This window comes from Ovis canadensis, chromosome 16, assembly GCF_042477335.2.
Source record: "Ovis canadensis isolate MfBH-ARS-UI-01 breed Bighorn chromosome 16, ARS-UI_OviCan_v2, whole genome shotgun sequence".
Lineage (NCBI taxonomy): Eukaryota > Metazoa > Chordata > Mammalia > Artiodactyla > Bovidae > Ovis > Ovis canadensis.
This window is the reverse complement of record NC_091260.1, coordinates 12,366,690-12,383,817: the sequence shown is the minus strand read 5'-3', so window position 1 is coordinate 12,383,817 and position 17,128 is coordinate 12,366,690.

Here is a 17,128-nt window from a genome sequence, read left to right as displayed (position 1 = left end):
GGGCCCAACCCGGAAATCACGTGTGCCTCACCCGGAAATCACGTGGGCCCCACCCGGAAATCACGTGGGCCCCACCCGGAAATCACGTGGGCCCCACCCGGAAATCACGTGGGCCCCACCCGGAAATCACGTGTGCCCCACCCGGAAATCACGTGGGCCCCACCCGGAAATCACGTGGGCCCCACGGGGAAATCACGTGGGCCCCACCCGGAAATCACGTGGGCCCCACCCGGAAATCCCGAGGGCCCCACCCGGAAATCACGTGGGCCCCACCCGGAAATCACGTGGGCCTCACGGGGAAATCACGTGGGCCCCCAGGGGAAATCACGAGGGCCCCACCCGGAAATCACGTGTGCCCCACCCGGAAATCACGTGGGCCCCACCCGGAAATCACGTGGGCCCCACCCGGAAATCACGTGGGCCCCACCCGGAAATCACGTGGTCCCCACCCGGAAATCACGTGTGCCCCACCCGGAAATCACGTGGGCCCCACCTGGAAATCACGTGGGCCCCACGAGGAAATCACGTGGGCCCCACCTGGAAATCACGTGGGCCCCACCCGGAAATCACGTGGGCCCCACCCGGAAATCACGTGGGCCCCACCCGGAAATCACGTTGGCCCCACCCGGAAATCACGTGGGCCCCCAGGGGAAATCACGTGGGCCCCACCCGGAAATCACGTGGGCCCCACCCGGAAATCACGTGGGCCCCACCCGGACATCACGTGGGCCCCACCCGGAAATCACGTGGGCCCCACCCGGAAATCACGTTTGCCCCACCCGGAAATCACGTGGGCCCCGCCCGGAAATCACGTGGGCCCCGCCCGGAAATCACGTGGGCCCCACCCGGAAATCACGTGGGCCCCACGGGGAAATCACGTGGGCCCCACGGGGAAATCACGTGGGCCCCCAGGGGAAATCACGTGGGCCCCACCCGGAAATCACGTGGGCCCCACCCGGAAATCACGTGGGCCCCACCCGGAAATCACGTGGGCCCCACCCGGAAATCACGTGGGCCCCACCCGGAAATCACGTGGGCCCCACCCGGAAATCACGTGGGCCCCACCCGGAAATCACATTTGCCCCACCCGGAAATCACGTGGGCCCCGCCCGGAAATCACGTGGGCCCCACCCGGAAATCACGTGGGCCCCACCCGGAAATCACGTGGGCCCCACCCGGAAATCACGAGGGCCCCACCCGGAAATCACGTGGGCCCCCAGGGGAAATCACGTGGGCCCCACCCGGAAATCACGTGGGCCCCACCCGGAAATCACGTGAGCCCCACCCGGAAATCACGTGGGCCCCACGGGGAAATCACGTGGGCCCCACCTGTAAATCACGTGGGCCCCACCCGGAAATCACGTGGGCCCCACCCGGAAATCACGTGGGCCCCCAGGGGAAATCACGTGGGCCCCACCCGGAAATCACGTGGGCCCCACCCGGAAATCACTTGGGCCCCACCCGGAAATCACGTGGGCCCCACCCGGAAATCACGTGGGCCCCACGGGGAAGTCACGTGGGCCCCACCTGGAAATCACGTGGGCCCCACCCGGAAATCACGTGGGCCCCACCCGGAAATCACGTGGGCCCCCAGGGGAAATCACGTGGGCCCCACCCGGAAATCACGTGGGCCCCACCCGGAAATCACTTGGGCCCCACCCGGAAATCACGTGGGCCCCACCCGGAAATCACGTGGGCCCCACCCGGAAATCACGTGGGCCCCACCCGGAAATCACGTTGGCCCCCAGGGGAAATCACGTGGGCCCCACCCGGAAATCACGTGGGCCCCACCCGGAAATCACGTGGGCCCCACCCGGAAATCACGTGGGCCCCACCCGGAAATCACGTGGGCCCCACCCGGAAATCACGTGGGCCCCACCCGGAAATCACGTGGGCCCCACCCGGAAATCACGTGGGCCCCACCCGGAAATCACGTGGGCCCCACCCGGAAATCACGTGGGCCCCACCCGGAAATCACGTGGGCCCCACCCGGAAATCACGTTGGCCCCACCCGGAAATCACGTGGGCCCCCAGGGGAAATCACGTGGGCCCCACCCGGAAATCACGTGGGCCCCACCCGGAAATCACGTGGGCCCCACCCGGAAATCACGTGGGCCCCACCCGGAAATCACGTGGGCCCCACCCGGAAATCACGTTTGCCCCACCCGGAAATCACGTGGGCCCCGCCCGGAAATCACGTGGGCCCCGCCCGGAAATCACGTGGGCCCCACCCGGAAATCACGTGGGCCCCACCCGGAAATCACGTGGGCCCCACGGGGAAAACACGTGGGCCCCCAGGGGAAATCACGTGGGCCCCACCCGGAAATCACGTGGGCCCCACCCGGAAATCACGTGGGCCCCACCCGGAAATCACGTGGGCCCCACCCGGAAATCACGTGGGCCCCACCCGGAAATCACGTGGGCCCCACCCGGAAATCACGTGGGCCCCACCCGGAAATCACATTTGCCCCACCCGGAAATCACGTGGGCCCCGCCCGGAAATCACGTGGGCCCCCCCCGGAAATCACGTGGGCCCCACCCGGAAATCACGTGGGCCCCACCCGGAAATCACGTGGGCCCCACCCGGAAATCACGTGGGCCCCCAGGGGCCCTCACGTGGGCCCCACCCGGAAATCACGTGGGCCCCACCCGGAAATCACGTGAGCCCCACCCGGAAATCACGTGGGCCCCACGGGGAAATCACGTGGGCCCCACCTGTAAATCACGTGGGCCCCACCCGGAAATCACGTGGGCCCCACCCGGAAATCACGTGGGCCCCCAGGGGAAATCACGTGGGCCCCACCCGGAAATCACGTGGGCCCCACCCGGAAATCACTTGGGCCCCACCCGGAAATCACGTGGGCCCCACCCGGAAATCACGTGGGCCCCACGGGGAAGTCACGTGGGCCCCACCTGGAAATCACGTGGGCCCCACCCGGAAATCACGTGGGCCCCACCCGGAAATCACGTGGGCCCCCAGGGGAAATCACGTGGGCCCCACCCGGAAATCACGTGGGCCCCACCCGGAAATCACTTGGGCCCCACCCGGAAATCACGTGGGCCCCACCCGGAAATCACGTGGGCCCCACCCGGAAATCACGTGGGCCCCACCCGGAAATCACGTTGGCCCCACCCGGAAATCACGTGGGCCCCCAGGGGAAATCACGTGGGCCCCACCCGGAAATCACGTGGGCCCCACCCGGAAATCACGTGGGCCCCACCCGGAAATCACGTGGGCCCCACCCGGAAATCACGTGGGCCCCACCCGGAAATCACGTGGGCCCCACCCGGAAATCACGTGGGCCCCACCCGGAAATCACGTGGGCCCCACCCGGAAATCACGTGGGCCCCACCCGGAAATCACGTGGGCCCCACCCGGAAATCACGTGGGCCCCACCCGGAAATCACGTGGGCCCCACCCGGAAATCACGTGGGCCCCACCCGGAAATCACGTGGGCCCCACCCGGAAATCACGTGGGCCCCACCCGGAAATCACGTGGGCCTCACCCGGAAATCACGTGGGCCCCACCCGGAAATCACGTGGGGCCCACCCGGAAATCACGTGGGCCCCACCCGGAAATCACGTGGGCCCCACCCGGAAATCACGTGGGCCCCACGGGGAAATCACGTGGGCCCCACCCGGAAATCACGTGGGCCCCACCCGGAAATCACGTGGGCCCCACCCGGAAATCACGTGGGCCCCACCCGGAAATCACGTGGGCCCCACCCGGAAATCACGTGGGCCCCACCCGGAAATCACGTGGGCCCCACCCGGAAATCACGTGGGCCCCACCCGGAAATCACGTGGGCCCCACCCGGAAATCACGTGGGCCCCACCCGGAAATCACGTGGGCCCCACCCGGAAATCACGTGGGCCCCACGGGGAAATCACCTGGGCCCCACCCGGAAATCACGTGGGCCCCACCCGGAAATCACGTGGGCCCCACCCGGAAATCACGTGGGCCCCACGGGGAAATCACGTGGGCCCCACCCGGAAATCACGTGGGGCCCACCCGGAAATCACGTGGGCCCCACCCGGAAATCACGTGGGCCCCACCCGGAAATCACGTGGGCCCCACCCGGAAATCACGTGGGCCCCACCCGGAAATCACGTGGGCCCCACCCGGAAATCACGTGGGGTCCACCCGGAAATCACGTGGGCCCCACCCGGAAATCACGTGTGCCCCACCCGGAAATCACGTGGGCCCCACCCGGAAATCACGTGGGCCCCACCCGGAAATCAGGTGGGCCCCACCCGGAAATCACGTGGGCCCCACGGGGAAATCACGTGGGCCCCACCCGATAATCACGTGGGCCCCACCCGGAAATCACGTGGGCCCCACCCGGAAATCACGTCGGCCCCACCCGGAAATCACGTGGGCCCCACCCGGAAATCACGTGGGCCCCACCCGGAAATCACGTGGGCCCCACCCGGAAATCACGTGGGCCCCACCCGGAAATCACGTGGGGTCCACCCGGAAATCACGTGGGCCCCACCCGGAAATCACGTGTGCCCCACCCGGAAATCACGTGGGCCCCACCCGGAAATCACGTGGGCCCCACCCGGAAATCACGTGGGCCCCACCCGGAAATCAGGTGGGCCCCACCCGGAAATCACGCGGGCCGAACGGGGAAATCACGTGGGCCCCACCCGATAATCACGTGGGCCCCACCCGGAAATCACGTGGGCCCCACCCGGAAATCACGTGGGCCCCACCCGGAAATCACGTGGGCCCCACCCGGAAATCACGTGGGCCCCACCCGGAAATCACGTGGGCCCCACCCGGAAATCACGTGGGGCCCACCCGGAAATCACGTGGGCCCCACCCGGAAATCACGTGGGCCCCACCCGGAAATCACGTGGGCCCCACCCGGAAATCACGTGGGCCCCACCCTGAAATCACGTGGGCCCCACGGGGAAATCACGTGGGCCCCACCCGGAAATCACGTGGGCCCCACGGGGAAATCACGTGGGCCCCACCCGGAAATCACGTGGGCCCCACCCGGAAATCACGTGGGCCCCACCCGGAAATCACGTGGGCCCCACCCGGAAATCACGTGGGCCCCACCCGGACATCACGTGGGCCCCACGGGGAAATCACGTGGGCCCCACCCGGAAATCACGTGGGCCCCACCCGGAAATCACGTGGGCCCCACGCGGAAATCACGTGGGCCCCCAGGGGAAATCACGTGGGCCCCACCCGGAAATCACGTGGGCCCCACCCGGAAATCACGTGGGCCCCACCCGGAAATCACGTGGGCCCCACCCGGAAATCACGTGGGCCCCACCCGGAAATCATGTGGGCCCCACCCGGAAATCACGTGGGCCCCACCCGGAAATCACGTGGGCCCCACAGGGAAATCACGTGGGCCCCACCCGGAAATCACGTGGGCCCCACCCGGAAATCACGTGGGCCCCACCCGGAAATCACGTGGGCCCCACCCGGAAATCACGTGGGGCCCACCCGGAAATCACGTGGGCCCCACAGGGAAATCACGTGGGCCCCACCCGGAAATCACGTGGGCCCCACCCGGAAATCACGTGGGCCCCACCCGGAAATCACGTGGGCCCCACCCGGAAATCACGTGGGCCCCACCCGGAAATCACGTGGGCCCCACCCGGAAATCACGTGGGCCCCACCCGGAAATCACGTGGGCCACACCCGGAAATCACGTGGGCCCCACCCGGAAATCACGTGGGCCCCACCCGGAAATCACGTGGGCCCCACCCGGAAATCACGTGGGCCCCACCCGGAAATCACGTGGGCCCCACCCGGAAATGACGTGGTCCCCACCCGGAAATCACGTGGGCCCCACCCTGAAATCACGTGGGCCCCACGGGGAAATCACGTGGGCCCCACCCGGAAATCACGTGGGCCCCACCCGGAAATCACGTGGGCCCCACAGGGAAATCACGTGGGCCCCACCCGGAAATCAGGTGGGCCCCACCCGGAAATCACGTGGGCCCCACCCGGAAATCACGTGGGCCCCACCCGGAAATCACGTGGGCCCCACCCGGAAATCACGTGGGCCCCACGGGGAAATCACGTGGGCCCCACCCGGAAATCACGTGGGCCCCACCCGGAAATCACGTGGGCCCCACGCGGAAATCACGTGGGCCCCCAGGGGAAATCACGTGGGCCCCACCCGGAAATCACGTGGGCCCCACCCGGAAATCACGTGGGCCCCACCCGGAAAACACGTGGGCCCCACCCGGAAATCACGTTGGCCCCACCCGGAAATCACGTGGGCCCCACCCGGAAATCACGAGGGCCCCACCCGGAAATCACGTGGGCCCCACCTGGAAATCAGGTGGGCCCCACCAGGAAATCACGTGGGCCCCACCCGGAAATCACGTGGGCCCCACCCGGAAATCACGTGGGCCCCACCCGGAAATCACGTGTGCCCCACGGGGAAATCACGTGGGCCCCACCCGGAAATCACGTGGGCCCCACCCGGAAATCACGTGGGCCCCACCCGGAAATCACGTGGGCCCCACCCGGAAATCACGTGGGCCCCACCCGGAAATCACGTGGGCACCACCCGGAAATCACGTGGGCCCCACCCGGAAATCACGTGGGCCCCACCCGGAAATCACGTGGGCCCCCAGGGGAAATCACGTGGGCCCCACCCGGAAATCACGTGGGCCCCACCCGGAAATCACGTGGGGCCCACCCGGAAATCACGTGGGCCCCACGGGGAAATCACGTGGGCCCCACCCGGAAATCACGTGGGCCCCACCCGGAAATCACTTGGGGCCCACCCGGAAATCACGTGGGGCCCACCCGGAAATCACGTGGGCCCCACGGGGAAATCACGTGGGCCCCACCCGGAAATCACGTGGGCCCCACCCGGAAATCACGCGGGCCCCACCCGGAAATCACGTGGGCCCCACCAGGAAATCACGTGGGCCCCACCCGGAAATCACGTGGGCCCCACCCGGAAATCACGTGGGCCCCACCCGGAAATCCCGTGGGCCCCCAGGGGAAATCACGTGGGCCCCACCCGGAAATCACGTGGGCCCCACCCGGAAATCACGTGGGCCCCACCCGAAATGACGTGGTCCCCACCCGGAAATCACGTGGGCCCCACCCTGAAATCACGTGGGCCCCACGGGGAAATCACGTGGGCCCCACCCGGAAATCACGTGGGCCCCACCCGGAAAACACGTGGGCCCCACCCGGAAATCACGTGGGCCCCACGGGGAAATCACGTGGGCCCCACCCGGAAATCACGTGGGCCCCACCCGGAAATCACGTGGGCCCCACCCGGAAATCACGTGGGCCCCACCCGGAAATCACGTGGGCCCCACCCGGACATCACGTGGGCCCCACGGGGAAATCACGTGGGCCCCACCCGGAAATCACGTGGGCCCCACCCGGAAATCACGTGGGCCCCACGCGGAAATCACGTGGGCCCCCAGGGGAAATCACGTGGGCCCCACCCGGAAATCACGTGGGCCCCACCCGGAAATCACGTGGGCCCCACCCGGAAATCACGTGGGCCCCACCCGGAAATCACGTGGGCCCCACCCGGAAATCACGTGGGCCCCACCCGGAAATCACGTGGGCCCCACAGGGAAATCACGTGGGCCCCACCCGGAAATAACGTGGGCCCCACCCGGAAATCACGTGGGCCCCACCCGGAAATCACGTGGGCCCCACCCGGAAATCACGTGGGGCCCACCCGGAAATCACGTGGGCCCCACAGGGAAATCACGTGGGCCCCACCCGGAAATCAGGTGGGCCCCACCCGGAAATCACGTGGGCCCCACCCGGAAATCACGTGGGCCCCCCCGGAAATCACGAGGGCCCCACGGGGAAATCACGTGGGCCCCACCCGGAAATCACGTGGGCCCCACCCGGAAATCAAGTGGGCCCCACCCGGAAATCACGTGGGCCCCACCCGGAAATCACGTGGGCCCCCAGGGGAAATCACGTGGGCCCCACCCGGAAATCACGTGGGCCCCACCCGGAAATCACGTGGGGCCCACCCGGAAATCACGTGGGCCCCACAGGGAAATCACGTGGGCCTCACCCGGAAATCAGGTGGGCCCCACCCGGAAATCACGTGGGCCCCACCCGGAAATCACGTGGGCCCCCCCGGAAATCACGAGGGCCCCACGGGGAAATCACGTGGGCCCCACCCGGAAATCACGTGGGCCCCACCCGGAAATCACGTGGGCCCCACCCGGAAATCACGTGGGCCCCACCCGGAAATCACGTGGGCCCCCAGGGGAAATCACGTGGGCCCCACCCGGAAATCACGTGGGCCCCACCCGGAAATCACGTGGGCCCCACCCGGAAATCACGTGGGCCCCACCCGGAAATCACGTGGGCCCCACCCGGAAATCACGTGGGCCCCACCCTGAAATCACGTGGGCCCCACGGGGAAATCACGTGGGCCCCACCCGGAAATCACGTGGGCCCCACCCGGAAATCACGTGGGCCCCACCCGGAAATCACGTGGGCCCCACCCGGAAATCACGTGGGCCCCACGGGGAAATCACGTGGGCCCCACCCGGAAATCACGTGGGCCCCACGGGGAAATCACGTGGGCCCCCAGGGGAAATCACGTGGGCCCCACCCGGAAATCTCGTGGGTCCCACCCGGAAATCACGTGGGCCCCACCCGGAAATCACGTGGGGCCCACCCGGAAATCACGTGGGCCCCACCCGGAAATCACGTGGGCCCCACCCGGAAATCACGTGGGCCCCACCCGGAAATCACGTGGGCCCCACCCGGAAATCACGTGGGCCCCACCCGGAAATCACGTGGGCCCCACCCGGAAATCACGTGGGCCCCACGGGGAAATCACGTGGGCCCCACCCGGAAATCACGTGGGCCCCACCCGGAAATCACGTGGGCCCCACGCGGAAATCACGTGGGCCCCCAGGGGAAATCACGTGGGCCCCACCCGGAAATCACGTGGGCCCCACCCGGAAATCACGTGGGCCCCACCCGGAAAACACGTGGGCCCCACCCGGAAATCACGTTGGCCCCACCCGGAAATCACGTGGGCCCCACCCGGAAATCACGAGGGCCCCACCCGGAAATCACGTGGGCCCCACCCGGAAATCAGGTGGGCCCCACCAGGAAATCACGTGGGCCCCACCCGGAAATCACGTGGGCCCCACCCGGAAATCACGTGGGCCCCACCCGGAAATCACGTGTGCCCCACGGGGAAATCACGTGGGCCCCACCCGGAAATCACGTGGGCCCCACCCGGAAATCACGTGGGCCCCACCCGGAAATCACGTGGGCCCCACCCGGAAATCACGTGGGCCCCACCCGGAAATCACGTGGGCCCCACCCGGAAATCACGTGGGCCCCACCCGGAAATCACGTGGGCCCCCAGGGGAAATCACGTGGGCCCCACCCGGAAATCACGTGGGCCCCACCCGGAAATCACGTGGGGCCCACCCGGAAATCACGTGGGCCCCACGGGGAAATCACGTGGGCCCCACCCGGAAATCACGTGGGCCCCACCCGGAAATCACTTGGGGCCCACCCGGAAACCACGTGGGGCCCACCCGGAAATCACGTGGGCCCCACGGGGAAATCACGTGGGCCCCACCCGGAAATCACGTGGGCCCCACCCGGAAATCACGTGGGCCCCACCCGGAAATCACGTGGGCCCCACCAGGAAATCACGTGGGCCCCACCCGGAAATCACGTGGGCCCCACCCGGAAATCACGTGGGCCCCACCCGGAAATCCCGTGGGCCCCCAGGGGAAATCACGTGGGCCCCACCCGGAAATCACGTGGGCCCCACCCGGATATCACGTGGGGCCCACCCGGAAATCACGTGGGCCCCACGGGGAAATCACGTGGGCCCCGCCCGGAAATCACGTGGGCCCCACCCGGAAATCACGTGGGCCCCACCCGGAAATCACGTGGGCCCCACCCGGAAATCACGTGGGCCCCACGGGGAAATCACGTGGGACCCACCCGGAAATCACGTGGGCCCCACCCGGAAATCACGTGGGCCCCACCCGGAAATCACGTGGGCCCCACCCGGAAATCACGTGGGCCCCACCCGGAAATCACGAGGGCCCCACCCGGAAATCACGTGGGCCCCACCCGGAAATCACGTGGGGCCCACCCGGAAATCACGTGGGCCCCACCCGGAAATCACGTGGGCCCCACCCGGAAATCACGTGGGCCCCACCCGGAAATCACGTGGGCCCCACCCGGAAATGACGTGGTCCCCACCCGGAAATCACGTGGGCCCCACCCTGAAATCACGTGGGCCCCACGGGGAAATCACGTGGGCCCCACCCGGAAATCACGTGGGCCCCACCCGGAAATCACGTGGGCCCCACCCGGAAATCACGTGGGCCCCACCCGGAAATCACGTGGGCCCCACGGGGAAATCACGTGGGCCCCACCCGGAAATCACGTGGGCCCCACGGGGAAATCACGTGGGCCCCCAGGGGAAATCACGTGGGCCCCACCCGGAAATCTCGTGGGCCCCACCCGGAAATCACGTGGGCCCCACCCGGAAATCACGTGGGCCCCACCCGGAAATCACGTGGGGCCCACCCGGATTCACGTGGGCCCCACCCGGAAATCACGTGGGCCCCACCCGGAAATCACGTGGGCCCCACCCGGAAATCACGTGGGCCCCACCCGGAAATCACGTGGGCCCCACCCGGAAATCACGTGGGCCCCACCCGGAAATCACGTGGGCCCCACCCGGAAATCACGTGGGCCCCACCCGGAAATCACGTGGGCCCCACCCGGAAATCACGTGGGCCCCACCCGGAAATCACGTGGGCCCCACGCGGAAATCACGTGGGCCCCCAGGGGAAATCACGTGGGCCCCACCCGGAAATCACGTGGGCCCCACCCGGAAATCACGTGGGCCCCACCCGGAAATCACGTGGGCCCCACCCGGAAATCACGTGGGCCCCACCCGGAAATCACGTGGGCCCCACCCGGAAATCACGTGTGCCCCACGGGGAAATCACGTGGGCCCCACCCGGAAATCACGTGGGCCCCACCCGGAAATCACGTGGGCCCCACCCGGAAATCACGTGGGCCCCACCCGGAAATCACGTGGGCCCCACCCGGAAATCACGTGGGCCCCACCCGGAAATCACGTGGGCCCCACCCGGAAATCACGTGGGCCCCACCCGGAAATCACGTGGGCCCCACGGGGAAATCACGTGGGCCCCACCCGGAAATCACGTTTGCCCCACCCGGAAATCACGTGGGCCCCACCCGGAAATCACGTGGGCCCCACCCGGAAATCACGTGGGCCCCACCCGGAAATCATGTGGGCCCCACCCAGAAATCACGTGGGCCCCACCCGGAAATCACGTGGGCCCCACCCGGAAATCACGTGGGCCCCACCCGGAAATCACGTGGGCCCCACGGGGAAATCCCGTGGGCCCCCAGGGGAAATCACGTGGGCCCCACCCGGAAATCACGTGGGCCCCACCCGGAAATCACGTGGGCCCCCAGGGGAAATCACGTGGGCCCCACCCGGAAATCACGTGGGCCCCACCCGGAAATCACGTGGGCCCCACCCGGAAATCACGTGGGGCCCACCCGGATATCACGTGGGCCCCACGGGGAAATCACGTGGGCCCCCAGGGGAAATCACGTGGGCCCCCAGGGGAAATCACGTGGGCCCCACCCGGAAATCACGTGGGCCCCACCCGGAAATCACGTGGGCCCCACCCGGAAATCACGTGGGCCCCACCCGGAAATCACGTGGGCCCCACCCGGAGATCACGTGGGCACCACTCGGAGATCACGTGGGCCCCACCCGGAAATCACGTGGGCCCCACCCGGAAATCACGTGGGCCCCACCCGGAAATCACGTGGGCCCCACCCGGAAATCACGTGGGCCCCACCCGGAAATCACGTGGGCCCCACCCGGAAATCACGTGGGCCCCACCCGGAAATCACGTGGGCCCCACCCGGAAATGACGTGGGCCCCACCCGGAAATCACGAGGGCACCACGGGGAAATCACGTGGGCCCCACCCGGAAATCACGTGGGCCCCACCCGGAAATCACGTGGGCCCCACCCGGAAATCACGTGGGCCCAACCCGGAAATCACGTGGGCCCCACACGGAAATCACGTGGGCCCCACGGGGAAATCCCGTGGGCCCCCAGGGGAAATCACGTGGGCCCCACCCGGAAATCACGAGGGCCCCACCCGGAAATCACGTGGGCCCCACGGGGAAATCACGTGGGCCCCACCCGGAAATCACGTGGGCCCCACCCGGAAATCACGTGGGCCCCACGGGGAAATCACGTGGGCCCCACCCGGAAATCACGTGTGCCCCACCCGGAAATCACGTGGGCCCCACCCGGAAATCACGTGGGCCCCACCCGGAAATCACGTGGGCCCCACGGGGAAATCACGTGGGCCCCACCCGGAAATCACGTGGGCCCCACCCGGAAATCACGTGGGCCCCACCCGGAAATCACGTGGGCCCCACCCGGAAATCACGTGGGCCCCACCCGGAAATCACGTGGGCCACACGGGGAAATCACGTGGGCCCCACCCGGAAATCACGTGGGCCCCACCCGGAAATCACGTGGGCCCCACCCGGAAATCACGTGGGCCCCACCCGGAAATCACGTGGGCCCCACCCGGAAATCACGTGGGCCCCCAGGGGAAATCACGTGGGCCCCACCCGGAAATCACGTGGGCCCCACCCGGAAATCACGTGGGCCCCCAGGGGAAATCACGTGGGCCCCACCCGGAAATCACGTGGGCCCCACCCGGAAATCACGTGGGCCCCACCCGGAAATCACGTGGGCCCCACCCGGAAATCACGTGGGCCCCACCCGGACATCACGTGGGCCCCACCCGGAAATCACGTGGGCCCCACCCGGAAATCACGTGGGCCCCACCCGGAAATCACGTGGGCCCCACCCGGAAATCACGTGGGCCCCACCCGGAAATCACGTGGGCCCCACCCGGAAATCACGTGGGCCCCACGGGGAAATCACGTGGGCCCCACCCGGAAATCACGTGGGCCCCACCCGGAAATCACGTGGGCCCCACCCGGAAATCACGTGGGCCCCACCCGGAAATCACGTGGGCCCCACCCGGAAATCACGTGGGCCCCACGGGGAAATCCCGTGGGCCCCCAGGGGAAATCACGTGGGCCCCACCCGGAAATCACGTGGGCCCCACGGGGAAATCCCGTGGGCCCCCAGGGGAAATCACGTGGGCCCCACCCGGAAATCACGTGGGCCCCATCCGGAAATCACGTGGGCCCCCAGGGGAAATCATGTGGGCCCCACCCGGAAATCACGAGGGCCCCACCCGGAAATCACGTGGGCCCCACCCGGAAATCACGTGGGCCCCACCCGGAAATCACGTGTGCCCCACGGGGAAATCACGTGGGCCCCACCCGGAAATCACGTGGGCCCCACCCGGAAATCACGTGGGCCCCACCCGGAAATCACGTGGGCCCCACCCGGAAATCACGTGGGCCCCACCCGGAAATCACGTGGGCCCCACCCGGAAATCACGTGGGCCCCACCCGGAAATCACGTGGGCCCCCAGGGGAAATCACGTGGGCCCCACCCGGAAATCACGTGGGCCCCACCCGGAAATCACGTGGGGCCCACCCGGAAATCACGTGGGCCCCACGGGGAAATCACGTGGGCCCCACCCGGAAATCACGTGGGCCCCACCCGGAAATCACTTGGGGCCCACCCGGAAACCACGTGGGGCCCACCCGGAAATCACGTGGGCCCCACGGGGAAATCACGTGGGCCCCACCCGGAAATCACGTGGGCCCCACCCGGAAATCACGTGGGCCCCACCCGGAAATCACGTGGGCCCCACCAGGAAATCACGTGGGCCCCACCCGGAAATCACGTGGGCCCCACCCGGAAATCACGTGGGCCCCACCCGGAAATCCCGTGGGCCCCCAGGGGAAATCACGTGGGCCCCACCCGGAAATCACGTGGGCCCCACCCGGATATCACGTGGGGCCCACCCGGAAATCACGTGGGCCCCACGGGGAAATCACGTGGGCCCCGCCCGGAAATCACGTGGGCCCCACCCGGAAATCACGTGGGCCCCACCCGGAAATCACGTGGGCCCCACCCGGAAATCACGTGGGCCCCACGGGGAAATCACGTGGGACCCACCCGGAAATCACGTGGGCCCCACCCGGAAATCACGTGGGCCCCACCCGGAAATCACGTGGGCCCCACCCGGAAATCACGTGGGCCCCACCCGGAAATCACGAGGGCCCCACCCGGAAATCACGTGGGCCCCACCCGGAAATCACGTGGGGCCCACCCGGAAATCACGTGGGCCCCACCCGGAAATCACGTGGGCCCCACCCGGAAATCACGTGGGCCCCACCCGGAAATCACGTGGGCCCCACCCGGAAATGACGTGGTCCCCACCCGGAAATCACGTGGGCCCCACCCTGAAATCACGTGGGCCCCACGGGGAAATCACGTGGGCCCCACCCGGAAATCACGTGGGCCCCACCCGGAAATCACGTGGGCCCCACCCGGAAATCACGTGGGCCCCACCCGGAAATCACGTGGGCCCCACGGGGAAATCACGTGGGCCCCACCCGGAAATCACGTGGGCCCCACGGGGAAATCACGTGGGCCCCCAGGGGAAATCACGTGGGCCCCACCCGGAAATCTCGTGGGCCCCACCCGGAAATCACGTGGGCCCCACCCGGAAATCACGTGGGCCCCACCCGGAAATCACGTGGGGCCCACCCGGATTCACGTGGGCCCCACCCGGAAATCACGTGGGCCCCACCCGGAAATCACGTGGGCCCCACCCGGAAATCACGTGGGCCCCACCCGGAAATCACGTGGGCCCCACCCGGAAATCACGTGGGCCCCACCCGGAAATCACGTGGGCCCCACCCGGAAATCACGTGGGCCCCACCCGGAAATCACGTGGGCCCCACCCGGAAATCACGTGGGCCCCACCCGGAAATCACGTGGGCCCCACGCGGAAATCACGTGGGCCCCCAGGGGAAATCACGTGGGCCCCACCCGGAAATCACGTGGGCCCCACCCGGAAATCACGTGGGCCCCACCCGGAAATCACGTGGGCCCCACCCGGAAATCACGTGGGCCCCACCCGGAAATCACGTGGGCCCCACCCGGAAATCACGTGTGCCCCACGGGGAAATCACGTGGGCCCCACCCGGAAATCACGTGGGCCCCACCCGGAAATCACGTGGGCCCCACCCGGAAATCACGTGGGCCCCACCCGGAAATCACGTGGGCCCCACCCGGAAATCACGTGGGCCCCACCCGGAAATCACGTGGGCCCCACCCGGAAATCACGTGGGCCCCACCCGGAAATCACGTGGGCCCCACGGGGAAATCACGTGGGCCCCACCCGGAAATCACGTTTGCCCCACCCGGAAATCACGTGGGCCCCACCCGGAAATCACGTGGGCCCCACCCGGAAATCACGTGGGCCCCACCCGGAAATCATGTGGGCCCCACCCAGAAATCACGTGGGCCCCACCCGGAAATCACGTGGGCCCCACCCGGAAATCACGTGGGCCCCACCCGGAAATCACGTGGGCCCCACGGGGAAATCCCGTGGGCCCCCAGGGGAAATCACGTGGGCCCCACCCGGAAATCACGTGGGCCCCACCCGGAAATCACGTGGGCCCCCAGGGGAAATCACGTGGGCCCCACCCGGAAATCACGTGGGCCCCACCCGGAAATCACGTGGGCCCCACCCGGAAATCACGTGGGGCCCACCCGGATATCACGTGGGCCCCACGGGGAAATCACGTGGGCCCCCAGGGGAAATCACGTGGGCCCCCAGGGGAAATCACGTGGGCCCCACCCGGAAATCACGTGGGCCCCACCCGGAAATCACGTGGGCCCCACCCGGAAATCACGTGGGCCCCACCCGGAAATCACGTGGGCCCCACCCGGAGATCACGTGGGCACCACTCGGAGATCACGTGGGCCCCACCCGGAAATCACGTGGGCCCCACCCGGAAATCACGTGGGCCCCACCCGGAAATCACGTGGGCCCCACCCGGAAATCACGTGGGCCCCACCCGGAAATCACGTGGGCCCCACCCGGAAATCACGTGGGCCCCACCCGGAAATCACGTGGGCCCCACCCGGAAATGACGTGGGCCCCACCCGGAAATCACGAGGGCACCACGGGGAAATCACGTGGGCCCCACCCGGAAATCACGTGGGCCCCACCCGGAAATCACGTGGGCCCCACCCGGAAATCACGTGGGCCCAACCCGGAAATCACGTGGGCCCCACACGGAAATCACGTGGGCCCCACGGGGAAATCCCGTGGGCCCCCAGGGGAAATCACGTGGGCCCCACCCGGAAATCACGAGGGCCCCACCCGGAAATCACGTGGGCCCCACGGGGAAATCACGTGGGCCCCACCCGGAAATCACGTGGGCCCCACCCGGAAATCACGTGGGCCCCACGGGGAAATCACGTGGGCCCCACCCGGAAATCACGTGTGCCCCACCCGGAAATCACGTGGGCCCCACCCGGAAATCACGTGGGCCCCACCCGGAAATCACGTGGGCCCCACGGGGAAATCACGTGGGCCCCACCCGGAAATCACGTGGGCCCCACCCGGAAATCACGTGGGCCCCACCCGGAAATCACGTGGGCCCCACCCGGAAATCACGTGGGCCCCACCCGGAAATCACGTGGGCCACACGGGGAAATCACGTGGGCCCCACCCGGAAATCACGTGGGCCCCACCCGGAAATCACGTGGGCCCCACCCGGAAATCACGTGGGCCCCACCCGGAAATCACGTGGGCCCCACCCGGAAATCACGTGGGCCCCCAGGGGAAATCACGTGGGCCCCACCCGGAAATCACGTGGGCCCCACCCGGAAATCACGTGGGCCCCCAGGGGAAATCACGTGGGCCCCACCCGGAAATCACGTGGGCCCCACCCGGAAATCACGTGGGCCCCACCCGGAAATCACGTGGGCCCCACCCGGAAATCACGTGGGCCCCACCCGGACATCACGTGGGCCCCACCCGGAAATCACGTGGGCCCCACCCGGAAATCACGTGGGCCCCACCCGGAAATCACGTGGGCCCCACCCGGAAATCACGTGGGCCCCACCCGGAAATCACGTGGGCCCCACCCGGAAAT